Source organism: Labrus mixtus, chromosome 9 (genome assembly GCF_963584025.1).
Source record: "Labrus mixtus chromosome 9, fLabMix1.1, whole genome shotgun sequence".
In the NCBI taxonomy this organism is placed as follows: Eukaryota; Metazoa; Chordata; class Actinopteri; order Labriformes; family Labridae; genus Labrus; species Labrus mixtus.
Window position 1 is genome coordinate 4329287 of NC_083620.1, and position 10387 is coordinate 4339673.

Genomic DNA, 10387 nt, shown 5'->3' on the forward strand with positions numbered 1-10387 from the left:
ATGTACATTTCTATCATTTTCACATGAGAGGCTCTGCAGTGACACTGTCTACATTGAGAAGTGACTCCATTTCTTATGAGTGTAGAATATTCCAGTAAGATGAATCCACACAGAGCCGCTCCACCACCAGGTGTCCCTCTCAGCCCAGAAACAGACGACACAGGAGCGACACACAGATGTTATTTTTTAAAAATCATACTACAGTTTACCTGCAAATTTCAGCATATCTTCATGAATACACTTTTTATTACAGGTCAGATGTTGTGCAAAGCATACAATGTTTGCTTTCTTATAGGGATCATGTGAAGGCCCTTAAAATAAGTTAAATGTTAATATCCTTATGCAGGGACTGAAGTCTGACATGAGCTGAAAAAGAACAGGAGCAGATTTAAGAATAATTTAAAAAAAATAAGAATACAAAACGAAACGATACGATATGAAACGAAATGATCTCATACCATACGATACACTTTATTCTCCCTTTGGTGAAATTTGCATCGGGCTCTGATACTGCACACATTTAGCTTCTTCTATCTATCAATAAAAACAAACAACAATCCACATATAAACAGAGATGCACAAACCACTGAAAACCAGAAACAACATGTATCGTACATTAAATGTATTGTGGCATTTAAAACAAGTTGAAACAGACCCCATATATTTAGCTTATGTATGTATCTCTATGTATGCATGTGCATGTAGGTATGAGGGTATATGTATGTGTTTGTAATATGTATATTATATATGTATAATATGTAGGCTGCATGTATATATCTATATGCATATATATATGTTTGTGTGTGTATTTATGTGTATGTACATATACATATATGTATATATATGCATATGTATAGATTCATGTTTCTTTCTTTTTATGCATTGCCTGTAAAGCACTTTGGTCAGATGAAGCTGTTTTTAAATGTGCTATACAAATAAACTTGATTTGATTTGATTTGATTAAATGTATTGTGCAAAATCATCATAAAAAACAGCAACAAATAATAGAAAAAGATAAGAACACCATGATGCAATAGCCCAACTCATAGAGTCTTAAGAGAGTGTTCCTGTAAGGAAACAGAAAACCTCTAGTTTAAGAAGTATATTCACATCATTTATTTGACAAAATACTGTATTTAAATGTTCTCACTGCAGTCTAAATCTGACTCAGGTTAAAGAACACATGACCTTTTGAAACTATATCTTTAATGTTTTCTCCGATGTTTGTTTGGGTTAGCATCCTTAAAGCATTTCATGTCTACAAATCATTTTACTGTCACTGCTGCTGCTTTGATGAAGCCTCTTTGAAATCATTCATACAGAGGTGGATTTATCTTTACCAGAGTGCATATTAAACTTCCCATGTATCTTAAACAGCAAAGCAATATGTAACTACATATGTAAATAAATTAAGAAAGGTATAAATGCACACAGATCCCCCTAAACTATAGAGGATCATTTAGAATAGTTAAGAAATAAAGAGGTGGTACTTTGGGGGGATAAAAGGTGTGTGTGACTTTAAGAAGTCTTTAATATTGTATGTTTTTGACTCGTAAGGTGACTTTCAAGGCTTTTGTTTTTTTGCATGAAGATAGCTGTGTGTGTTTTCTTGCATTCCTTATTAGGACAAAACAAAGACGTACGTATAGAAAGAGTGAGAATATTATGACACCAAGATTACAGTGGTAGATTTTTGACATTTATCGAAAAGGCTGAAATCATTTGTTAAAACCTATGGTTAAAACTCTGACTTTGGAAAGACAACATGGTTCTCCATCAGTGTGATGAACTTCGAGGTTATTTATAATTGCAGAGAAATAATCAAAACAAGTGAAGGATATCTCCAATCCCCTTTTTTTTACTCTTTATACAATAACTAAAAAGAAGCCATCATATTCTGTCTTAAAGAGCAATTCTTAGTGGAAGAAGAATGGGAATTTGATTTCATATCAAACTATGATGGGGGACACAAAAGACCTTTAAACAGGAGATGTGCTGCTCAAAGCCCCTGAAAGGAACTCTCGTTTGGCGCCCCCTGTGGACAAAGCAGTTCCTCTTTTCTCTTTGCCAATTTTGTTCTGGTGTTCTTGAAGATTTGAGCTAAGATCATTTAATGTGTGCCACTCTGCTGCGTTACTTTCTAAAGTGAAGACAATAAGTAGATATAATGAGTGGAGATAATTAGGGTAAATAAATTATATTTATTCGTGTCTGTGCATGTGCAACACAAACTTCTTGCCTTTGCTGCATAAATCACTCCTACAGTTAGGCCACCCAGGTCAAAAAAAAAAAATGTTCCCGACATGGCTAGGGGGATGAGTAACTTTAAGATCAAACCCAGAGAAAAGAAGGAGGAACAACGCATATGCAAATGTAAAAAAAGATCTATTTACAAACTAAGGAAAAAGACACAACTCAAATCAAGCTTCTCTCAGAAAACACAACCAGAAGTGAAGCTGATGAATCTTTTATAAAAGTCCAACACTAAAAAGAAAAATGCACACTAAGGCCTCAATGAAAAACACACTTCCTTCCACAGAGGCAGCAGACTAAAGATGCTCGACATCAAGACACCCGAACACACACATCAGAAAGTCCCACTGCCTCCTCTCTGCTGCCTTTAGACTCCAGACCCTGATTGTTAACTTCACTGAGGCTGAGGAGCAGCAGCTGGAGAGCACACAGGAGAGAGAGAGAGAGAGGGAGAGAGAACACAAAAAACAAATACAAAGCACTACAGCCTGTAACATCATTCATTTACAATCTTTACTTGAAAAAGTCAAGAAAAAGTTAACCCATTACAATATAGAAATCACCATTCTACTCTCTAATGTTCTCGTTTGCTTTCATAAGTCATAGAGACGTCAGATTTAATTTGAGTCTGTTTCATAACCAGATAAAAACTCCTCACAGGAGCTTTAAGAGGAATATTTATTGTTTGGCATTGTAACAGCCATGTCTCAAATAACTACAAGTATTTAAAGGAAAGTCACAACCGACACTGTCCACTTATTTTATGTTTATTTCTACTGACAGTGATGCCAAACTACATTTAGAAAACAGTTGATTAAGAAACAAACTTTGCAAAAAAATCTTCTCATAGGCCATCACAAGCAGGATTTGAGAGAGCAGCAAGAACAGCACTGTCAGTTTTTCAACATTTTGATCCAGTTTTTTATGCATTTTAAGGCCATATTTTAAATCACTCTTGTGGAATCTTGTTCTTTTACAGCAACTTTTTTACACAGTCAAAGATTTTAATCATGGGCGGCTCAGATCTTAAGTTTTATCTACAGTTGTATAAAGTCAGACTTAGTCACCGACTGCAGTGAGTCACAAACCAGTAAACATAATTGGCAGTTTGAGTACTGTTGTAAAGAAGAAAACAAAAGTGTATCAGTAAATAAGTATGTATGTGTTTTGTCGGTGTGCACTCACATGAACCTGAATATGCTTGTGTGTGTGTGTGTGTGTGTGTGAACATCTTCAGTAGATGTTCTGTTGTCCTTGTGGGCGTTCACAATCCATCAGGTATGAAATGAATCAGCCAAATGAGGCGTGTTGAGCGTCGTTAAAAAGAATCCCACAGGAGGAAACAGAGAGGTTATCTACTGTAACATGAAGTCCTGCCAACATTTTGCAGTAAATGTGGTGAGCAGGAACTGTCAGACTGTGTTGACTATTCACCATGATCACAAGGCGGCCATGTTCCTCTCCCATGCTCTTGGGTCTGGGAACAAGCCCCCAGGAAGTGCGTTGATCATAGAAGCCTGTTTTACATGGTGGTCGCACCTGGTATTGCAGCATCACATGATGCCATCGGGCCCAAAAGGACTCTTTCCTATAAGATTACATTGGGAAAGTGACATTTTAAATCAGTGGATATATATTTTTTAAGGTACATCAAATTCCCCGTATGAAGAAATTAAAGCCAATTCAGATACGTGTTTGTAGACATAAAGAGTGTGGATGCTGTATGGGCCCAGTAACACGGAAGATCTGGTACTTTTATAGCTGAAGTCAGACTTTTTTGCTTCATGCGCCTCTGAACTGAGTGACACTCACCTTCAATGCTGTATCTATTCTATAATACCTCCATGGGTTTGAAGCTGTCATACTGGTTATGTAGCACAGCTGTATTCAGGGGTTGCAAACAGTATGTTATTGTCCTCCTGATGTTTGTTGTGGAAGGCAATCGATCATTTTAGAAATATATTTATTGTATTTTTTTAATCATGTTGTTGTAATACTTTGTGTCAAGCAGGATATCAATTGTTCCACAATGTTTATCGGGGTGGGAATCCTCGAGGAAGTACGCTGACACCAGGGGAGAACGAGAACTAAAACAAGAAAGTCTAAACTCTGAAAATACTACACCAGACCAAATCATGTCACAATGAATGATTTCAGACCAGTGATCCAGCTTCTAAAAAGAGAAGTCCTCAGTTAAAGAAAAGTCATTAAAAAGATTCATCCTCTGGAGGCAAAGATGTTTAGACAACTCTGTAGGTAAACATTGAAATGAATGAATCATAGTGAAGATGAAATGGATATTTTGACAGGATGGCAGCTCTTCATCAACGTTTAAGGAGTCAAAATATTCAAACTGTTAAGAGACAAAGATCATCTATAAATGTAGCGACATGAAAATCAACACAATATAACATCTATCTGGAAGTTATTCAGTTATTGAGCTCATTGAAACATTTAACAGGAAATACAGCATAGAAACATCTTTGTTTTTTACTCTTGCATCTTTAAAAAAAAGTAGTCCCTTGTCGACAACAAACAAGTAATAAATATGAAGTCTGTGCCGAAAGCTCGACCTCTGAAATAAGAGGTTTTCTTTCATACCACAGAAATCACAGTCTGAACCATATGCCTCATGTCATAGGATACTCATTTTAAAACAATAGAATTAATATAATGTTTTGGACTAAATTAAAGTGATGCAATAAGTGCACATGGGGATGTAAATCTAAAAGTAACCTTCGAACAATACGGCCAATTATACACCTGAGTGGAAAAGGGTAAATAAAGCCTGACAAGTCTCTGTTGACCTTGCAAACAGCAGGTGGTGGAACAGTCTCTACATGGTTTATTTAACTCACTTGATCCCGAGCACACATCTTCATCAGCAGAGACAGCGTTTGATTTGGTTTAAGGGACCTCTAGCTGTGAAATATTTACATCCTTTTAAGGATCCTTTGTTCAGCTCACACTTTAAACACTCGCACTTCTCAAGTCACTCGTCAGACAGTGGCATTGAACCTGAAGCCCTGAAAAGTTGGCTGAGGGGTTCTGAGATCGGCTCTGCGCTATTTGACTGAATGTGAAATAAACAGGGTTTTCTGCGGGAACGTGAATGCAAACAACGTCCTGAAACTGTTTATGTACTGCACTGTATTTGTGGTATCCTTCATAGCACTCTCAAACATCCAAACCAACAAACAAACAAACATGCAGCCAATAAATGAAAAGAGAGAGTAAAAGAAGTAGGGCACAGCACAAGCTGATGTTCAATTATGTTGATGATATTCCATGAATGAATAAAGACATGACAAAAAATAAAAAAAATCAAACATCACTAGCAGCATCTTTGTGTTGACATTTTCAATAAGGTGTTGGCTAAAAGAAATCCGAGTAAAGACGAAGGCAACACAGGATCAAATCAGAGCGTGCCAGAGAGGACGATGTGGGAGAGATATGATGCAAGAAGGGGAAGAAATGGGGGAGGTCTGATGGGGGGGGGGGGGGGGGGTTGAGGGACTGCGGTGAGACTCCAGTGATGTGTTGGAGAGCAGATGAAGAGCTGGAGCTCAGTGTTGCAGAATGGCCTGCAGCTCTGTTTCAGGCTGTGTGTACAAACCAGCGAGAAGCTTTTAAATTCATTATGAGCAGTTGATGGGTGAGTTTGTGGGGGGAGGAAGGGGAGGAAGGGGAGGAAGGGGATGGGTAGGGGGGGTGGATGGAAATGCAGAAGACCACCCAAAATAACATAGATCTCTGATTTCTAGGAGTAGTTTAAACTTTTTATTGCGAAGAAAAAAACTAGAACCAGGAGTTTTCTTTTTAAAAAACAGAAGAGCCAAGTTCTTGACATCTTGTGTGCGAAGGTGGTATTTCTGTCCTTAGGGCAGTAAGTAATGTAGAGAAAAAACAGTCTTGGAAAAAATGAAGTCAGTGGTTCATAAATGTGCTCAGATGTTTTCAGAAAGTCATGGCCTGGATGTTTAAAGTGTTTTGATTGGATAACTTCTGTATGTTTGGATCAGTCAAACTTTAAAACTGCGTGGCTCAAAATAGAACAAAATAATTCATGGGTTTAATCACATTCTGGGTTTGATATGAACCAAACGTTCTTGTTATTCAAAACTTTGAGAAGTATCAGGACAACTATGTTTTCAAAATGTCCATTATTCTGTTCTCAGCAGAATGTGGATACATGATTTCACAAGCTAAACTCTCAATTGGTCAAAGCATTTAAATAGCTCCTAATTGCTATCGCTAAAGCTAAGCTAGCACATTGAGTCATCTTGTCTTTCTGTCTTTGTGTCTACAGTATTTCAATCTGAAACATATTGTTATATGATGATGGATAAGAACAAGGAATGCATCTGGTGTTGTATTTTTTATGACGCAATAAATCAAGACATGGAACAAGTTGAGATATGCACATTTAATTTTGAACAAGCGTGATTTAACAAGAGAGGCAGCTTGATTTATGGAACACTGTATTTATAAACCCTCCCTGTAAATACTTCATTGACTTTGTTTAAGTCAACTATATTTTATTCAGATCTTATCAGAGGACTTTTATAGTAAAGTCAGTCTTCTTGTGTGGAATGAAAATGTTCATAAAACTTTCATGAAGATATGATACACCAAGAGCTTTGTCTTTTGGGTGACACAGTATCCTTTGTATGACTTCTCTCCTGGATTTGCCTGAAGCAGGAACGTGAAGGTCTAAATTGATATAGTCAAAAATGTGCCAAAACTGCAGTTCCCCGAGTGGCCACTGGAGGCTGGCTACCAAAAGGAGTCAATCCCTATTGGGCCCCAACTTTCTTTCTGTCTGGAAAAATAGTATGGGGTTCAATTTATTTATTTTATTTTTTTATAAAAGGCACTTTAATGCTGTACATAAAAAAACTTGCACAACCCTCCTTAAATTGTCCTGAAATGTATTTTAATCAGGAGAGACTTAATTAAGAATGAACATCTCATTTAACAATTCAGGAAATAAATGTGTAAAGTCTTTGGGGATTAGACTCCAACATGACGACTTCATGCACTCAGAGGGGTCATGAGGCCGACAGCAGGATAGGATACCCCCCTATGGAGTCTAGACCCTGGTGGTGGTAGTGGTGATAGAAGAAGTCAGGATGTGATGAGGAGTGGGTTTCTGAGGCTGTATCTGAACTCTGCTGAGCCGGAATAAAGGTGACCGGGGCGGAGGAGGGTCAGGATGATTGTTTGAGAGAGGTTGTGGCAGAGTCAGGTTTGATTATTACTTAAAGAGTAAACGCCTCAAATCATCCGATCACCAGAGCAGGGAGAGGGAGGACGTGGTAGAGAGGGAGAGGCTAAGTTGAATGAAGAAACTGAATAAATGTGGGAGAGAATATAACCAGTCTTCCTGCTTGAACTTCCGCTCAGCTCCATGAGCTGCATGTGTGAATGCAGCAGGAAATATTCATGAAAATGAACCAAGAGCGAGTGTCTACAGAATGTGTGCAAACAGTCTTTATTATGTTTCCTGCCATGATGTTCTTCTTTACTCATTTGTTCTGCCTCATCATGTCTCGCCTTCTTAGACTATAATGCTTTGGCTTGTTTGGTCATTCAGTGAGATGTTATATTTAGATTTGTTTAGATTTATCCATGGTGGTCGATGCCTGAGATCCAGGATTGATACCCCCCCCCCCCCCCTCTTCTACATGCATCTTAAGGATGGAAAACTACTGCTGCACAGCTTCGTGTGAGGTGCAGCCTTGAGTTGCGTCACATCTTAGACCACACCTTCTTCTCTGACGTCCAGGAAGTATTTTTGATCAGCAAACATCAGTCTCTTTGATCCGTGGGCTGGGTGTGTTTAATTAACCCCCCACTCACTCCGGTACGGCGTACTGAATCAAATGTGTTGTGTGATAAGTACAGCATGAAAAAGATGAACTAAAAACAAAAGAAATACGACAGACCGCATGGTACAAAAGCTTTTTTTTCAGAAAGTAATACAGTACATAGATTTTAAAACTATATTGAATAGACTGAAACAACAAGAATGTGAATGACAGTTAAGAAAAACACACATAATTTTCACAGTCTGTGTCCTGTACCATCCTCGCAGCCTTGACTGTTTTCTTAGTCCCTTAGGTGCTGTTCTCCACCTCTCCACCAGAGGCCCTCAGAACTTACCTCCTAACACACCTGTTAGCAGTTCTAATTAATCCTGGTTTTGCTGACCTTAAGCGCCCACCTGTCTCCACTTCCCTCAGTATCCTAACTCAATATCTATCACACCATTTCCTTTGTTTTTATTGCCAGCTTATCTTCATTGCCATGTGCTCTTTTCTTATAGTTTTGCTTTGTGGTTTAACCTCTGAATATCACTCACACCTTGACCTGCCAGTAACTGTCTGTAAGTTCTCTTTTTTTTCTCCACATTTCACAGCGGCTATCCCTTTTGACATCACACTCGCTGTGTGCTGTTTTAATGTTGTTCTCATGTGTTCCAGGTTTTCAAGTTGCACAACATAGAAAAGCTAACAAATTGCAGAAATTTCATAACTCTTCAAAAAATAATGGATATCCAGAGGAACATTTTGACATACTTCTAGTAAAAACTACATAACTGATAAGTAAAGAGGTACCAACAGGTAATCATTCAACCACTTTCTGCCTTACATTAGAAATAGCAGGGAAAGTGTTATCGTCTAACAAAACTGTAAGGTAAACCAGGAAGTAAACAACAAGTCACTTTTTCTCCTTATATAGTAGTTTCAAAGTTGATCCAATAGCACAAAACTTTCAACAAGGGAGGATGTCTCTCATGTCCACAGAGCACCCCACTAGCTTGTTTTCAGCACTATGTAACTTTAGCAGTTGTTTCTGGTTCTCTCACAAGAGGTTGGCCACAAAATCACTGTGATTGGCTGCTGATTTATTCTTACACCCATTAGGTTGCTGGCGCCCCAGCCATAGACTGACATGGAAAAAAAAAACAAGTTAGTTGAGGAAAGGCATGTGTGGTGTAAGAGCGTGAGATTTACATCATGACTCACTTACTTCCAGCTTTTTTTTTTCAAGATCTGAACTTATTTTTCTCATTATCTCCGGACAACAAAGCTAGTTTGGTTAGAGTAAATACAACTTATCGATGCTTGTCCACTTCGGGCTTCCGTAAACCACAGCATGGTAAAGCAGAATATGCTGTAGGGTTTGGTTACGTGATTAACATGTCAAACATGGTGACCTATAAGCATCATTTAATGACATAGCATTGTGTATCCACCCCTTTTAAAAAAATATTTGTGTCACTTATATAATACATTCATGCTGTTAACCATGGCATTCAAAACTACAAACTGTATTTGAAGCCATCATTACAATGTAGCATAGAAATGAACTATTTAAATATTCATTAAAACGTTTTTGTTTAATTATTTTCAGTTAAATTTAATTTGTTTTTCAATGGTTGTATCAATTTAATCTTTTGCTGTTGTTGTTTTCTGCAATACAAATGATGGGAGTTCTTCTTCTCAAGCTAAATGCAGTAGCGCCTTTCATCAAAGTGAAATATGGAACCGCAAACTATTTCCCCCTCCGGTGAATGCTGTAATGATACTTTCTGCCCCACCTGCTGTCTCCGTCTGTCAGAAAAACATGCAGCAAAACATGTAGGAACACGTGCAAACTCCTTCAACCTGACATGTACTTAGCTGGTTTGTTTGAACAATATTGTTGGTCTAAGGTCTGCGGTTTAGTCCTTTGTGATTTCTTTGCTTAAAACATTGATCCACGACTTCATGCCGTCATCAAACTTTTGCTTATTTCCTTGTGAAGTCATGATTACACATCAGATGAGTTAGAGACCCTCGATCATCTCATCAAGTTTCAGTGAGTCAACAGTTGGGAGAGTGGGTTTCACTGCACTCTTTCACAGGCAAACTGCTCACAGCTACTGCTGCCCACTCTGGCCCCGCAAGCCGCGACAAATCCCGGTAATCCTTCAGAAACACATAAAAGAGGCTGTTAGCTCGAGGACTGTTCCCCCTGCTTTAAGGACTGTTGTTTAGGTCGAAGAGATTGACATTTTAAATGGTCACTTATGTTCACAGAGTTGTGTCAAATGTCAACCAGAGTAGTCATCCTGGAGTCCTAATAA